The sequence below is a fragment of the Oenanthe melanoleuca genome, chromosome 3 (genome assembly GCF_029582105.1).
Source record: "Oenanthe melanoleuca isolate GR-GAL-2019-014 chromosome 3, OMel1.0, whole genome shotgun sequence".
Taxonomy (NCBI): Eukaryota; Metazoa; Chordata; class Aves; order Passeriformes; family Muscicapidae; genus Oenanthe; species Oenanthe melanoleuca.
The window spans coordinates 106,936,024-106,949,913 of NC_079336.1; the positions used below are offsets into that span (position 1 = coordinate 106,936,024).

A 13,890-nucleotide genomic window follows, 5' to 3' on the forward strand; every position below is an offset into this window, starting at 1 on the left:
AAACAACATCAAATTTGGAAACGCTAGGGATTAAAAAAAAAAAAAAAAAAATCCAGAAAGAAAAAGAAGCAAGCTTTCCCACCAAGATCTTTCAGGTTAACAACAGCCAAACAAAATCCCCCTTTGTTTTGTTGTCACCCGCCTGCGTGCTGCTCCCATTCCGCGCTTCGGCACGGGAGGCTGCGATCAATGGACTTGGCGGGGGAGGCGGGGGGAGAACGCGTTCTTACCCCCAAAAAATACACATATATCATCACCACCGCCGCCAAAAAAAAAAAAAAAAAAATCCACCCCAAATTCAACAGAACCCTAGTGTTCGAGCACTGAACGACTTTTTTTTTTTTTTTTTTTTTTTTTTAAGTGATGTTCTTCCCGAGGCCAGACCACTCGGCAGCCGCTCCATGACAAAGAGCTTCCCCAGCACATCCAGCCCCACAGCGGGGCCAACTCCGGGCGGGTGGGAAGCAAAAAAAAGATTAAACAAAAAAAAAAAAAAAAAAAAAAAAAAAAAAAAAAAAAAAAAGAAAAATAAAGATACAAAATAAAAGAAGACAAAAAAACTTCCCAAACGCCGGTGGAGGGGGGAAAAAAAAAACCAAACACAAAGGGATGGAGAATTATTTTAGAAACAAGCACAACAAGGGAGCCTGCGAGGCGCAATACAAAGCGCGCAGGGCGGCGAGGGGAGGAAGGAGCCCGAGGAAGGCAGGAACGGGGCAGGCCCCGGGCAGGCCCCCCATCCTCTCGACAGCGGCGCTCTGTCGCGACAGGCGCGATACTCACCCCGGGGAGGAAGGAAACGGGCAGAAGAGGCAGCCCACGCCGGCAGGCCGGGAGCGGGGGGAAGGGGCAGCCTCGGGCTCCTCACGGCCGCGCGGAGGGCGATAGTTCCGACTGGGCGCCAAGGGCTGAAGCCTCAGAGCGCTCACCTCCGGCCGGCAGGGCTGCGGGTGCTGCGAGCCGCGGGTCGGGGAGCAGCAGCGGCAGCTGCTGGAAGCGGCCGGGGAGAAGAAGCCGACGCACGCCGCCGGCTCCGCCGCCTCACACCGACTGCCGCGCGCCGCCCCCGCCCCGCCCCGCCCCGCCCCGCCCCGCCCGCCGCGCGCGCCACACCGGCGGGGCGGGGCCCGGTGGGGCCACGCCTCCTGCCCGCCCCGGGGCATGGCGGGAGTTGTAGTCCCGCCTCCCCGCCCCGCGCTGAGCGCAGCCCGTGTGCCCGCACAGCTGTGTGCAGATGTGCACCTTTGTGCAGGTGTGTACCTGTGTGCAGGTGTGCGCCTGTGTGCGGGTGTGCGCCTGTGTGCGGGTGTGTACCTGTGTGCAGGTGTGTACCTGTGTGCAGGTGTGCGGGTGTGTACCTGTGTGCGGGTGTGTACCTGTGTGAGGGTGTGTACCTGTGTGCAGGTGTGTACCTGTGTGCAGGTGTGCGGGTGTGTACCTGTGTGCGGGTGTGTACCTGTGTGAGGGTGTGTACCTGTGTGCAGGTGTGCGCCTGTGTGCGGGTGTGTACCTGTGTGCAGGTGTGTACCTGTGTGGAGGTGTGTACCTGTGTGGAGGTGTGCGGGTGCGTACCTGTGTGCAGGTGTGGGCAGGTGTGTGACTGTGTGCGGGTGTGCGCCTGTGTGTGGGTGTGTATCTGTGTGCAGGTGTGCAGGTGTGTGCAGGTGTGTGCAGGTGTGTGTACCTGTGTGCAGGTGTGTGCCTGTGTGCAGGTGTGTGCCTGTATGCAGGTGTGTGTGCCTGTGTACAGGTGTGTGTACCTGTGTGCAGGTATGTGCCTGTATGCAGGTGTGTGTGCCTGTGTACAGGTGTGTGTACCTGTGTGCAGGTATGTGCCTGTATGCAGGTGTGTGTGCCTGTGTACAGGTGTGTGTACCTGTGTGCAGGTATGTGCCTGTGTGCAGGTGTGTACCTGTATGCAGGTGTGTGTGCCTGTGTGCAGGTGTGTGCCTGTGTACAGGTGTGTACCTGTGTGCAGGTATGTGCCTGTGTGCAGGTGTGTGTACCTGTGTGCAGGTGTGTGCACCCACTCACCTGCGCTTCGTGTCCCCACACAGTCCCGGGCTGCCTCAAATGGAGTGTGGCTAGCAGGGTCCCCCCCCGCCGTTCTGCTCTTGTGAGAGCCCACCTGGAATACTTCGTATGGTTCTGGTGTCCACAACATAAGAAAGACGTGGAACTGCTGGAGCAAGTCCGGAGAAGGGCCATGAAGCTGCCAAGAGAACTGGAGCAGCTGTTGTACAAAGACAGGCTGAGAAGGTTGGGGCTGTTCAGTCCAGGGAAGAGAAGATCGTGTGAACTTAGAGCAGCTTTCCAATACCTGAAGGGGAACCTTCAGAGGAGCCAGGGAAGCTGTAGTGATAGGACAAAGAGTAATGGATACAAAGCGGAAAAGAGGAAATTTATAGAGGTTGGATGTTAGGAAGAATTTTTTCAGTGTGAGAGTGGTGAGACACTAGAACAGGTTGCCCAGGAAGGTTGTGGATGCTCCAACCCTGGCAGTGTTCAAAGCCAGGCTGGACAAGACCTTGAGCCACCTGGTCTACTGGGAGGTGTATCTGCCCAGGATAAGGTGCTGGAACTAGATGATCTTTAAGGTCCTTTCCAAATCCTTAGCATTCTACAATTCTATAGTTCCATGTCTGCACGTGTGTATGTATATGTATGTATACATACATATGGATGCATAGAAAAATGTATGTCTTATATGCCTGTATATGTATGTGTGTGTGTGTATATATATATTTCAATTGCAATATAGCCACACAAAGAAATACTATGTTAATTGATTTTGTTCTCTGTTTTCCATAGCTTAAGAGAAATCACAGTCTTGATGTGGTCTTCAATATTTTTCTTACACATGGTGAGAAACAGATTTTTAAGAGAAATGGGAGTTTTTACCACCACATTGTTCAGAAAAAAAAAACCATGGTCCTGCCCCAACACAACACAAAAAGGCAATGGAGATGCTTTTGTAGTCATCACACCATGAGCTGCTGAAGAATTATCCAGGGCCAGAAATATTTGTGGTGCCTGGCTGTGTAAACTCTACCCCTCATTAACCTGAGTTTCACTGGCCCTGGGGTTTTTAAGGAGAGATTAAGAGAATTAACTTGGAGCTCCCAGATTATAAGAACAAAAGGGGTCTGGGTGACCATCCTTCATGAACCCTGCACATCCCAAAACCAGCCTTTTCCTCAAAGGCAGTATTCTTTTAAAACACCTGAGATAGAAATAGCCCTGATGGCAAATTCACCACACCCCAGCTTTTGGTGGCTGCTGCAAACAAAGCCCAGTGTTCAAACTGAGCTCTCCTTGGAGCATTTATTGGTTTGCCTTTGGATTTGCTGTAACTTTGCTCTCTGTGCTCGTTATTCCCTGCCTTATTTCCACCCAGGTATTTGCAGCCCTCCAATCGAGGCGTGCTTTAGTCTCCTCTCTGCTGAGCTCCCGACACCAGCATCCCCTCATCCTTCACTGTGGTGCTCACCCCTGAGCAGGAGCATGTCTGCATCTCCCCATAGCTGCTGAGGGTTCCCACGGGACTCAGGGAGTCAGGAACACACGTGCAGGCACGTGGCAGAGGGGGGCAGGTGACAGCAGCAAAGGCATGGGTGGAGAAGCTCCTGGCCCCAGCTCTGACGTGGAAAACCCGCTGAGTCCCCCCTGGAGGATGTCTCGAGCCAGGTGCTTCCTTTCCAGAGAGGGTGGGCAAAAGCTGAGGGAAATGAGATGGGGAAGAAGGCAGGGGACAGGTGGAGAACCACTGCAGTCACAGACAGGCATCATGCTGGAACGAGCGGCTGCTGCCTGACCCCTGCGTGTGCCTGACATGCCCAGAGCTTTGTGTGCAATGAATCACCTGCCACACATGTGATGTAACACGACAGTGGTAACAGATCTCATTATTATCCAATTTACATGGGAAACTGGGGTGTGGAGAGGTGAATATTGTGCCTGGGGCGTCCTGAGACCAGATTACAGAAGGCCTCACGCTGCCATCCCATGCTCCCTTTACTAAGCTCTATAGGAATTAGGTGCAGCTGGCAGAAGCAGACATAGAGTATGCTGAGGAGGGCCTGGGGGGAGAGGATGAGCTTGGCATTCACAGCACAGAACCTTGCCCCTAGCATTTGCATCCTGCCACAACAAATAGTCCCTCTTGCTGTGCTGAATGGGATTCCCTTCATCTCCCAAGAGCTGCTCCAGGTTGCTGTCACACACTGTACTCTTCTGTAAAATCTGATGTGTTTATCAGTTTGCCCCTTGGGAGGCTCTTTCCTCATTTTGCCTGGCCCTAACACCCTCCTGCAGGAGACAAAATGATGGTGAGAGATTTCCAATATGCCAGCATCCCTGCTGCAGCCTTGTCCCAGCTGCCTCAAGGATGAGTCCCAGGTGCCAGTGATGCCAGAGCCTGGGAGAGCACCTGCAGCCAGACCAGGGCTTGTGTTCCATTGCTGAGGGACCATCTTTCATTTAACTCTAAATTAGCACCTTCATGATGGATTTCTGCTTAATGAATTGGCCCAATCCCTTTTGATATCCATGCAAGCATTTATCCTTTGCACAACCCCCTGGCTCAGCACTGCTCCTGGTTCCCTTTTCATCTCGTTCCTGCCTCAGGGTTAATTTCTTTCTCAAAGACGTTTCAGAGGAAGCTTAAGAGACAAATCAGCATTACAAAACATTCCTCTTGTAGAAGAAAATTTTCAGAAAGCTTTTCTGTCCTTCCTTTATTAAAAAAAAAAAAATAAAATAAAAAAAAGGAAACAGCTGAGTTTGGTGACTCTTTTTTGGTATTTCCTTATATTTAACACATGTCCCTTGCTATGGAAAAAGGCCAATCATCACTGATGGCTTAAAGTCCTCTGTTATGTGCCCAGAGGTCTGGAGACACTGGTGTTAAAAACTGGGCTTTAGAACTCAGCTCCTTGCTGGCAGGAAGCCTGGGGGCTGCTTTTCCCTCTGATCTTGCCATTGTACCATAAGCTTGCACCACTACACTGAGAGACAGCATGAAGCTGAAACACAAAACACTCAATGTTTTGGGGGAGATAAGCTGGACTGAGGTGACCCTGCACCATGGATAATTCATTGGAGAAGGAATAGTTGGTAGGTAGAGCATCACCTTTTCTGACCCATCTCATTTCACACCGGTTTTCCCCTCCCAGCGCTGAAACTTGGAGCTGCGACTCAGACAATTGGAGTTCTGAAATAATCTTTGATATTTAAACAACTATTTTCTGTTTTCTGACAGCCACACACTGTTCCAGTGTTCGTGTTGAACAGGCTCTCTGAGTCAGATGCAAAATAAAGTGACACATGGTCCCCTCCAATGTTCCCATCAGAGCATGTATCGTCCTGTGATCTCACTGTGGCAACGAGAAAACAGTGAAGGCTCTTGGCCAGGTTTCTGTGCTGCTCTTAACTGCACATGGCCTCAACAGCAGCAGTTCATTCACACCTCACTGCCCCTCTCTGTATTATTAAATAAAATGATCCCCAGCCAGAGTGGCTTGGCTGGGCTCAGGGCCATGCTGCTAAGCACTGCATCCCCTAAAGCACCATGACCAGTCCAAAACTCTTCAGTGCATCTCCTGGCCATGCCTAAATAATTTTCCAGACCCAGGCTGCCAAGATCAACCTGCCAGGACACTTCACCAAGCCCTACTCAAAACCCTGGGGAGGCCCCTCATTCCTAGGGGAGACCCTGTGTCTCCAAGCGGTGTCCTCATGCCTTTCTAAAGCAGCTGCTTCCCTGGGTTACAAAACTGAAGTTTATATCACCTTTCTCATCCAGCCCATAGGATTCCAAAGGATTCAAGCCTACACCCAGGCAAATTTCATTGGGGACTGATGCTACTGGACTGAGCATGATGACAGGGTGCTGGGCAGCTGCTGGTGCCACAACATGCTGCAATTCCTGCCTGCGTGGGTAATCAGCGCAGCTCAGTGCCACGAGCTGTGATTAAGTCATTAGTCAGATGCGTGAAAATATTTGAGATTACAAGTCGATGCTGAATTCCTTCTTGGAAGGGTTGAGGAAATTAATATTTAGCTCTGGTGGACACGAGGTCAGAGCCTGTCAAACACAAGACATGATGCTGTCACCTCGAGCACAGACATGAGCCTGATCATCAGGTGCTGGCTTTTCCAAAGGAGCGCGCTAATTCCTCCGACTTGTCACAAGCTCAGCCTTGGGTTCATCAGGGGCTAATCATCAAATCATTGCAGAAAAACTGAAGCACCCTGATCCTGGCAGGTGATTCTTTCTTTCTTTCCCATGCCCAGTGGTGTGCACTTGCACCTGCACTGCACTCAGGCAGAGTAAAGGGGTGGCTGTGTAATCATCCACAATCAATCAGGCTGATCGCGTACACCAATTAAATTATGTTCCTCCACCAGTTCTTAGAAATGTAATTTGCTTTAAGTTAATAAGCAAACATCTACCCTCTCAAAGTGTATTTGCAGAGCTGTAAAATCAAGGGGCACTTCATAACGACAGCGAGGAGGGAGGGAGGGAGGGAGGGAGGGAGGGAGGGATGCAGCTGTGGTACCAGCACAGTGTATGGTCAGGATGCTGCTGGAGTTGGCCCCCTGGATGGACTTGTGTCAATCACCCTGACATACTTTAATCAATTAGTTACGTGGAACAAAAATTGCAGTCCTTTCAGAGGGGCTCCCTTTGAATACAACTGCAGAAGAGGAGGTTTAAGCAGAACATGAAGCCTCCTGCTGTCTCTTTGCTGAGGACAGGATTGCACCCCATGGGCTCTGGGATATATTTCATTGCTTGTCCTTGAATGTGGATCTGAGGGAAAGTTTGTTCAGCATTTGCAGTGATTTCTCCACCAGCTGTGCCCTACTTGGTGTGGTAAGCAAGACCTCCACCAGCAGTTCCCAGGTGCATCTCTTGGGTTGCTCAGGTGTGAGAAGGTGTTTGGCTGCTGCTCAGCATCACAGCTGTCCTCCCATGGACCATGTGAACACACATCCCAGCTTTCCCAGACATCCAGTCTCAAAATTAAAGTCTTTCCCCCCCACCCTCTCCTCTTTTGCTCTTCTCTAAAACAAGATCTCTGAAGCTGTCGTGTGGAAAGGACACATGCATTTTCCCAGGGAGAGGGACATGGCAGCATCTCCCCCTCACCCAGCCCACGGCACAACCCAAAAAATGGAGGAGGCAGGTGTGACTTGAGCAAGGCCCATTTAAATGCCTTTAATGAGGCAAAATGAAAACACCACGCGGCGCTCGCTACAGCTGCTGCATCAGTCTGGAGGGTGAAGTAGTAAGAAAATCAGCACATAATCAGCATGTGAGTGCTCCCAGCACCCACAGGATGCGTCCAGTTTATAGCTTGGTTGAAGAAACAAAACAGATTTTGAGTTTTTGAAAATACACAAAACCACAGATGTATACATGCTTTTGCTTGGATTCAGTATACACAACCAATGCTATTTTTTTTTTTTTTTTTTTTTTTTTTTTTTTTTTTGGTCTTTTTTTTCTCCCCCTCTGCATGTCATGGAAAAAATCCTCTGCTTTCTGCCTGAGAACTCATCTGCCAGAAGGCCTGCTTGTTGTAGCTATGATTTAAGCCACATGAGCTGGCTGCGTGGTAACAGAGCAATACTCTTTCTTCAGCTTTCTCACTCAAACAATATGATTAGCACAGTGCTTTCTGGATGGCTTAAGTCTGTCAATCCAAGGAAGAAGTTAAAGGGAAGGAGGCCACCATGAACTCTGTCCAAACAAGGCTTTTTTAATCATTGCTCCAGGGAGAGCAGCCAGGACCTGACTGAAAGTCCCCCTGAGGCCAGCCTGGCAAAGCCAACTTCAGCAGCTCATTTTGAGGGTTGTGAGATGCCTACAGCAGGTCCAAAGTGGCCTGGGCTCACCAGATCTTCTCTGAGCAGCTCCAGCAGCACCCAAAGGGAGGCTCAGACACTGCTGGTGATATTTTTGGGGGAGGAACTGAAAGACTCCTACCAACTACAGAGGTGCTGGGCAATGAGCTTCCAATGTTGTATTCCAAGCATTTAAAATCTCTCATTTTCTCTATTCAACTGAGGGGTCCTATGGGACAGGGCTACAAGCAGCTCTTGATCTTTCTTCTCTGGACTTGCCAGTGCCCATTGTGCTTGCTCCTTCTCTGGGGCCTGCATCTGGATCCTATCAAATGGTTTGGGGTTTCTCTTTGCTTTTAAGGGCACTGCTGGATTTTTGGAGCCAGTATTTGGCCATTTATAGCCATGTTTCATTCCTGGACTAATATGACTGATATCAAATCCCCTTGCTCTCACCTGAAGGATTAAAATGGTTTTGGCAATGGTCTTTAATTTGCACTTACAGTCACTGAATTCATTTGGCATGATTTTGTCCTTTCAGCTGGGAAAACTTCCTTCCTTCAGCCCCTTGGTTTTACTTGGGCTCTCCTGAAGGAAATCACTGGGGTGTTGAAGAAGAAAAAGCCCTTATCTGAAGGTGCCTGCAGGCTCAGGATATGGCAGCCTGCTGCAGCCCAGCATGAATCAGAGCTGTGAAAGCACAGGCTCGCTAGCAGGAGCCAGCATCCCACCTTCCTAGCAGTGCTCAGCTCTGCCTGCCCACCAGCCACGACTCTGGGGGCTCCACTGTGTCCAGCATCATCCTGAGGAAGATGCAACACCATTCAACCCACTCTTGCTGGTCTTTGCCAGGACCACACCAGCACCAAATGGTCTCTAATGGCTTGGTAATGAATGGCCCCTAACACATTGTGTCTGACAACGAAATAACCCATCCCAGAGCCTCAGCACTGCTTTGGAGCAGGCTGGTGAACTCAAGCAGAGACCAGGCATGGGTAGGAAGCAGTGTGAGCTGGAGATCACTCAGAGGCAGCACTTTGGATGGGGTTACCTTGCCTAGGGCTGCAGCAGGCTTGGACAGCAGTAGGATGTTGTCAGCTGGGCTCTGGACTGGGAAACCACCCACCACGCACTTGATTTGTTAATATATGTGTTGTCTTTGGGGCTTCATGATGGCCCAGAAGCCACTTGGTAACCCAAGCTCATCCTCTTCCTCAGGGCTGGCAGCACTGGTGCTCCTCAGGAGGAGAGACCAATGCCATGCCCACCGAGCCAAGGTTCACAGCCATTGGAAACAAGGCTTTCCAGCAGGAAAACTAGGAAGTGGAGGGGCATGTGTTGTTTTTAAAAACCTCATCCCCCAGTTGTGCAAAAGGGAAAGAGAAATGAAACAGCCATGGAACGCCTCCTGAGTCACTCAGGCACACTAAGGCGTGGTGTCACAGAGCTTGGCAGATCCACCCTTGCTTTGCTGCCTCCACAGCTGGAGCCAAGCAGTTTCTCAGGGCTGGGTCTTGGCTCTGCTCCTGGGTACAGCAGCCCAGCCATGCCAGGACCAGCTGCTGCCCACCCCTGGCCTTGGCAGATCCCATCCCTTGTGCAGCTCTGGGATGAGACACACAGAGGCAGCCGATGGTGTTGTCTTGTACAGCCCAACAAACCAAAGGGAATAACAAAAATTGCAGAGGCAACGTGGGCAAAGCACCAGAGAGGTGCAAAGGAGAACTTTTTCAGATGCAGACTCATAGCAAGGCTGGTCTTTGACCCCTGTGAGGCCAGGAAATGTAGGTGTGGTGTCCACACCTGGTTCTGGTGGCAGCAATTTTCACTGCTTAGCAACAGTTGTTATGTAGCAATAATACCTAGCAGATTTCAGGGCACTTGAGAAATATTAATTAATCTGCACATCAGCCTTGTCAGGTAGGCAGCTAAATATTTTCACCTGTGCTTTGTAGCTTGGGAAGTGAGACCACAAGAAGGAAAAAAAAAAAAAAAAAGGAGCGGTTTGTTCATAGTCTCAAGCAGCTGCCTCAGAACAGAAGAGCTGATGGAAAGGGAAACCAAAGGAAAAGCAGACAGTGGTTTCATCAGGACATTCCAAGGAAGCACCTAGTTTTCAATCCAGTGAAGCAAACCTTAGAGGGACTTCTCTGCTGCTGGCACTGGCGTTTCACAGCTCAGTTTAATTATACTAATCACTTTGATGATGACTCCTGACATTCACCTTCATTAGCCACTGGCAGCCAAGCTCAGCTGCTGTGACTTCAGAGCTATCAATGTCTGCTTTAAATAACCCATGAGTAAAATCAGCTGGGAGACAGTGTGTCTGGGCTCTCCTCTGGCATAGCCTGCATGGAGGTGCCTGGGAATGCAAGACTGAAGCCAAAACTGCAGTTTAGCCCTGGCTGAGCATTGGCATGATCTTTCTCTGGATGTCTTGGTGGGGGGAGAGCTTTCCTCTTTGGCACAGAGAGAGCAATGGCAGAGTGGAAGTGGAGAGTGGGGGTGATGTGCAAGAAAGGACTAGGTGAAGTCAGGAAGTCCAGACTATGGCACCACCTTCCCAGTTGCCTTGGGAATGGTGTCAGTGCTACACCTTCTGTTGTATAAACAAGTAGCTCATGCCATAGCCAGTCTTAAGCCCAAGGGGTTTTTTTGCCCCAGTGGCCATTGTCCCCAAACAAACAGCACTTCAGGTCACACTGAGGATTGTCATGTCCTAAAGGCAGGGGACAGGACAGCTGGAAGGGCAAAGCAAAAGGCAGGAGGACATGTGGTGCCACAGCCATCCTTCAAAGCACAGGGCTGCATGGCCAGAGAGCAACTGGACCCTGTCCCACAGCTCTGAGGCCCTTGTTGTGGCCACACTGCCCTTGCTGGCAGTGTGCTTTGCTTGCCTTAAACCAGCATGAAATGTAGGAAAATCACAAAATCCCAGACAGATCACAAAGGCAATTAGGTGTTGTGATGCAGCTGCTTCGGTTTTCCTTCCTTATGGTTTGTTGTGCTGTTTCCAGCTTGTGATTCTCATTTTACTAGGAATGCTGCTCAGGGAACACAGACAGTATTTTCAGTGATGCCATTTGTCAAAACAGAGGAATTTGAGCTCTGCAGAATAAAAACAGAGAGACAGGTGAGATGCTATTGCTGTGTACTTAAAGATGCCACAGCACTGCTAAATGCTGTTTGTCACTCGTATCTGAGAGATACCAATTATCATCCTCGAAAAGTTGAACAGGTTGATGGTTTCAAACTGCTAGCAAGCAGTTTCCCTAATACTGACCACAGCCCCAAAGACTTTGCCTGCAATGTTTCTGTATGAGGATATTATTTTGCAAAATAATGCCAACAATAAATCCACTTGTGCAGATTTTAGTAGCAGGGACCCGTCATTCATTAACTGCTGCAGCGTGTTCAAAACACAGGAAGGCACATGTTCATAATTAAGAAAAAATAAAACCCATAAAACTTCTATGTTGTAAAAGCAGTATTGTTTTAGCATGAGTAGAGCTGTTTGAGATACCAGACAGGAGTAATGCTCTCTGTGCCTGTATCCCTTCTGGAACCATCACTGGGATGCTGGATTTATGAATGATGCACTGGGTATGGCACTGCTGCTGTGGGGTAGTTGAACACTTAAATGCCATTATAATTTTGATGCTTTGTCATCATGAGAGGACTGATATTTAAAAAAAGAAAAGGAAGATGTGAGAGTTTCACTTTGAGGGGATTTTAAGTGTTCCTCTGCTCAGCATTTATAACAGGCATTTTCCTGGGTGTGAAAAGTGCATGGGGAAAAGACAGTAATATCAAGACCCTGTTCTTTGGGAAGGAGATTGCCCATGACACGTCCTGAGAGCTTCTCTTTTTCCCTGAAAATCCTTGTTTTGCATCAAGCTAGATTTCTCAGTGCTGGCTCGGTTGTGCTGTATCTGCTGTATATTTTGGCTGGTTTCTCTGTGACACACATCACAGTCTCTTAGGAACACAATGGACTTTTGCACTCTCACTCCGGAGGATGTTGTCACTGCAAGCCCTTCCCAGGCAGCCACAGGAGTGTTTCTGAATGATCCTCTTGAGGAGCACACACCCTCCTTTCCAGAAAGGCGTTTTTCCCGCTGCCAAACCACACGAGCAAAGCTCCCTCCGCTTCAAAGGCAGCCCTGGCTTGCCAGAGCAGATGCTGGTGGGCAAGAGGCAGCCTAGGAATGGACACGGGGACAAGGAGAGAGGCACTTCTGCAGCAGCAGGGTCCTGCTTTGCAGAGCATCCAGCATTCCGAGCTGGTTTTAACGCAGCTCCACAGGCAGGAGCAAACGTCCCCAAGCCCTAAACCCGTGTGAGCTGAGACCCGCAGGGATGGAGGATCGCACCCTCTGCACCCGCACACCGCAGGAAAGCAGCAGCTCCGCTGGATCCCGGGCTGCGGCAGGAGCACAGGCAGGGGAGAGCAGGCATCTCCTCAATGCCTGATGGTCTGCTGTGATGGGCAGGGGATACGGCATCCTGCTGGGCAGGACTGGCAGCAGGGTTGCACCGGGCACATCCCCCGCACCTCCCTGCCAGCCCCTTCTGAAACGGGCAGCAAATAAGGGGGAAAATCCATAAAAACCATGGAGGCTCACAAACTCCTCGTTTCTGTATGTCTTCCCGAATGTGTGTACAGATTTTGATCCAACAGACACACTATTTTTAGTGTCCTTTGGGGTATGTTTGGGAGCAAGCCCTTAACTGTTGCTGTGCTGCTATAGAAACCGTATCCATGTACACTGACATGTTTACAATTGTTTTAAACGCCATAAACTTTCAAGGGCAAAATCAAGCAGCTTATTTCCATTAAAGTGACTGCCCTGGTGTGGGTTTCTTCTACTTGTACATTCATTAATTTAGGACTCTTCTCAGCTTCACCCAGCCCCACGGAGCCTTTGTTCTCAGAAAGGTTTGCCAGCTCTTGCTGCCATGGTGCTTGGCAAACCTGGAGCAGAGCAGTTGCAAATCTGGATTGAGGAAGGGAAAATTTTTTGCTGGCTCTGCTCGACCATAGGAGGGGTGTTTGGCAGATACCAGGGTGTCCATGCTCCATCCTAGTGCTGGGGAATTGCTGTGAGAGGTTGTTTAGCCCTCAAGGCCAGCTCATATTTGTCTGGGACAGAGCAACTTTAAAAAAAAAACAACAAAAAACCTACCCCACTCAACTCCCCCCTATCCCCCTCCAACAGAAAAAAAAAAAAAAAGAAAGGGAAAAAAAAAAAAAGACAGCAAAGCATTTTAGTTTTGGCTTCCACGTCCTTTTTTTTTTTTTTTTTTTTTTTTAAAGTCACAATTTTTCTCCTATGACAAATATTAGAAAAGGGTAGAAAAAAGGGGTGAGGTTTTTTTCCAGCATCCCAGGTGGGAAGCAGATGTGTGAGAGAAGAATTCTCCCCCGAATGTGAGATGGATGTACCATTTGAGCTGGACGAGGAGCATGGAGTCCATCCCATCCTCCCAATTAACCTCCACCTGCAAGCTGAGTTCACATGCACCTTCCCTTGAAGTACCAGTGCCAAAACAGCCATGCCAGGGCAGGGCAGCTCCATCCATGGGCAGGCAGGGATGGATGGCTGGGTACACCTCAGAGTGGCCATCACCCACACCCCCTGCCTCTGCTCCCTGGATGAGCCCCATCACTTGGCTATGTTCAGCTGGGCACTCTGGCAGACACACTCACAGACTCAACCACGCCAAACTGGTTTTCCCTGTCCAGGAGCAAAGTCCAAAGAAGGATTTGGCCTCCAGGGTCCATGCCTGCAATGTGCACTTTGTGGTTGTGGAGGTGTGAGCTTTGAAATTGGTCCTGTAAAGATCTGTGTGTGCTTTGCTAAAGTTAATCTGGATTTCCCCGAGTTACCTGAGATCAGTGGAAATCAGGTCCACATGGAAGTAAAGGAAAGAAGTGGGGAATTTCTACTGAGTTTGTACCTGAACTGATTTAATGCCTCCAACCTTGGCACCACCTACTTTGTCTCTTTCTTGTGCAAATATGCCTGTGCTTACCTGATT

At 49.7% G+C, this 13,890-nt stretch overlaps 1 protein-coding gene across 2 annotated transcripts in view; it reads right to left on the bottom strand.

Moving 5' to 3' along the window:
- Window positions 1-1,055, bottom strand: part of PELI1 (pellino E3 ubiquitin protein ligase 1) — a 43,173-nt gene extending 42,118 nt beyond the window's left edge. For both annotated transcript variants that reach the window (XM_056487950.1, XM_056487948.1), the window contains exon 1: window positions 784-1,055. The gene's annotated coding sequence lies outside the window, so the exon portion shown is untranslated. The remainder of the gene's footprint in view (window positions 1-783) is intronic.
- Between the last annotated feature and the right edge of the window lie 12,835 nt (window positions 1,056-13,890).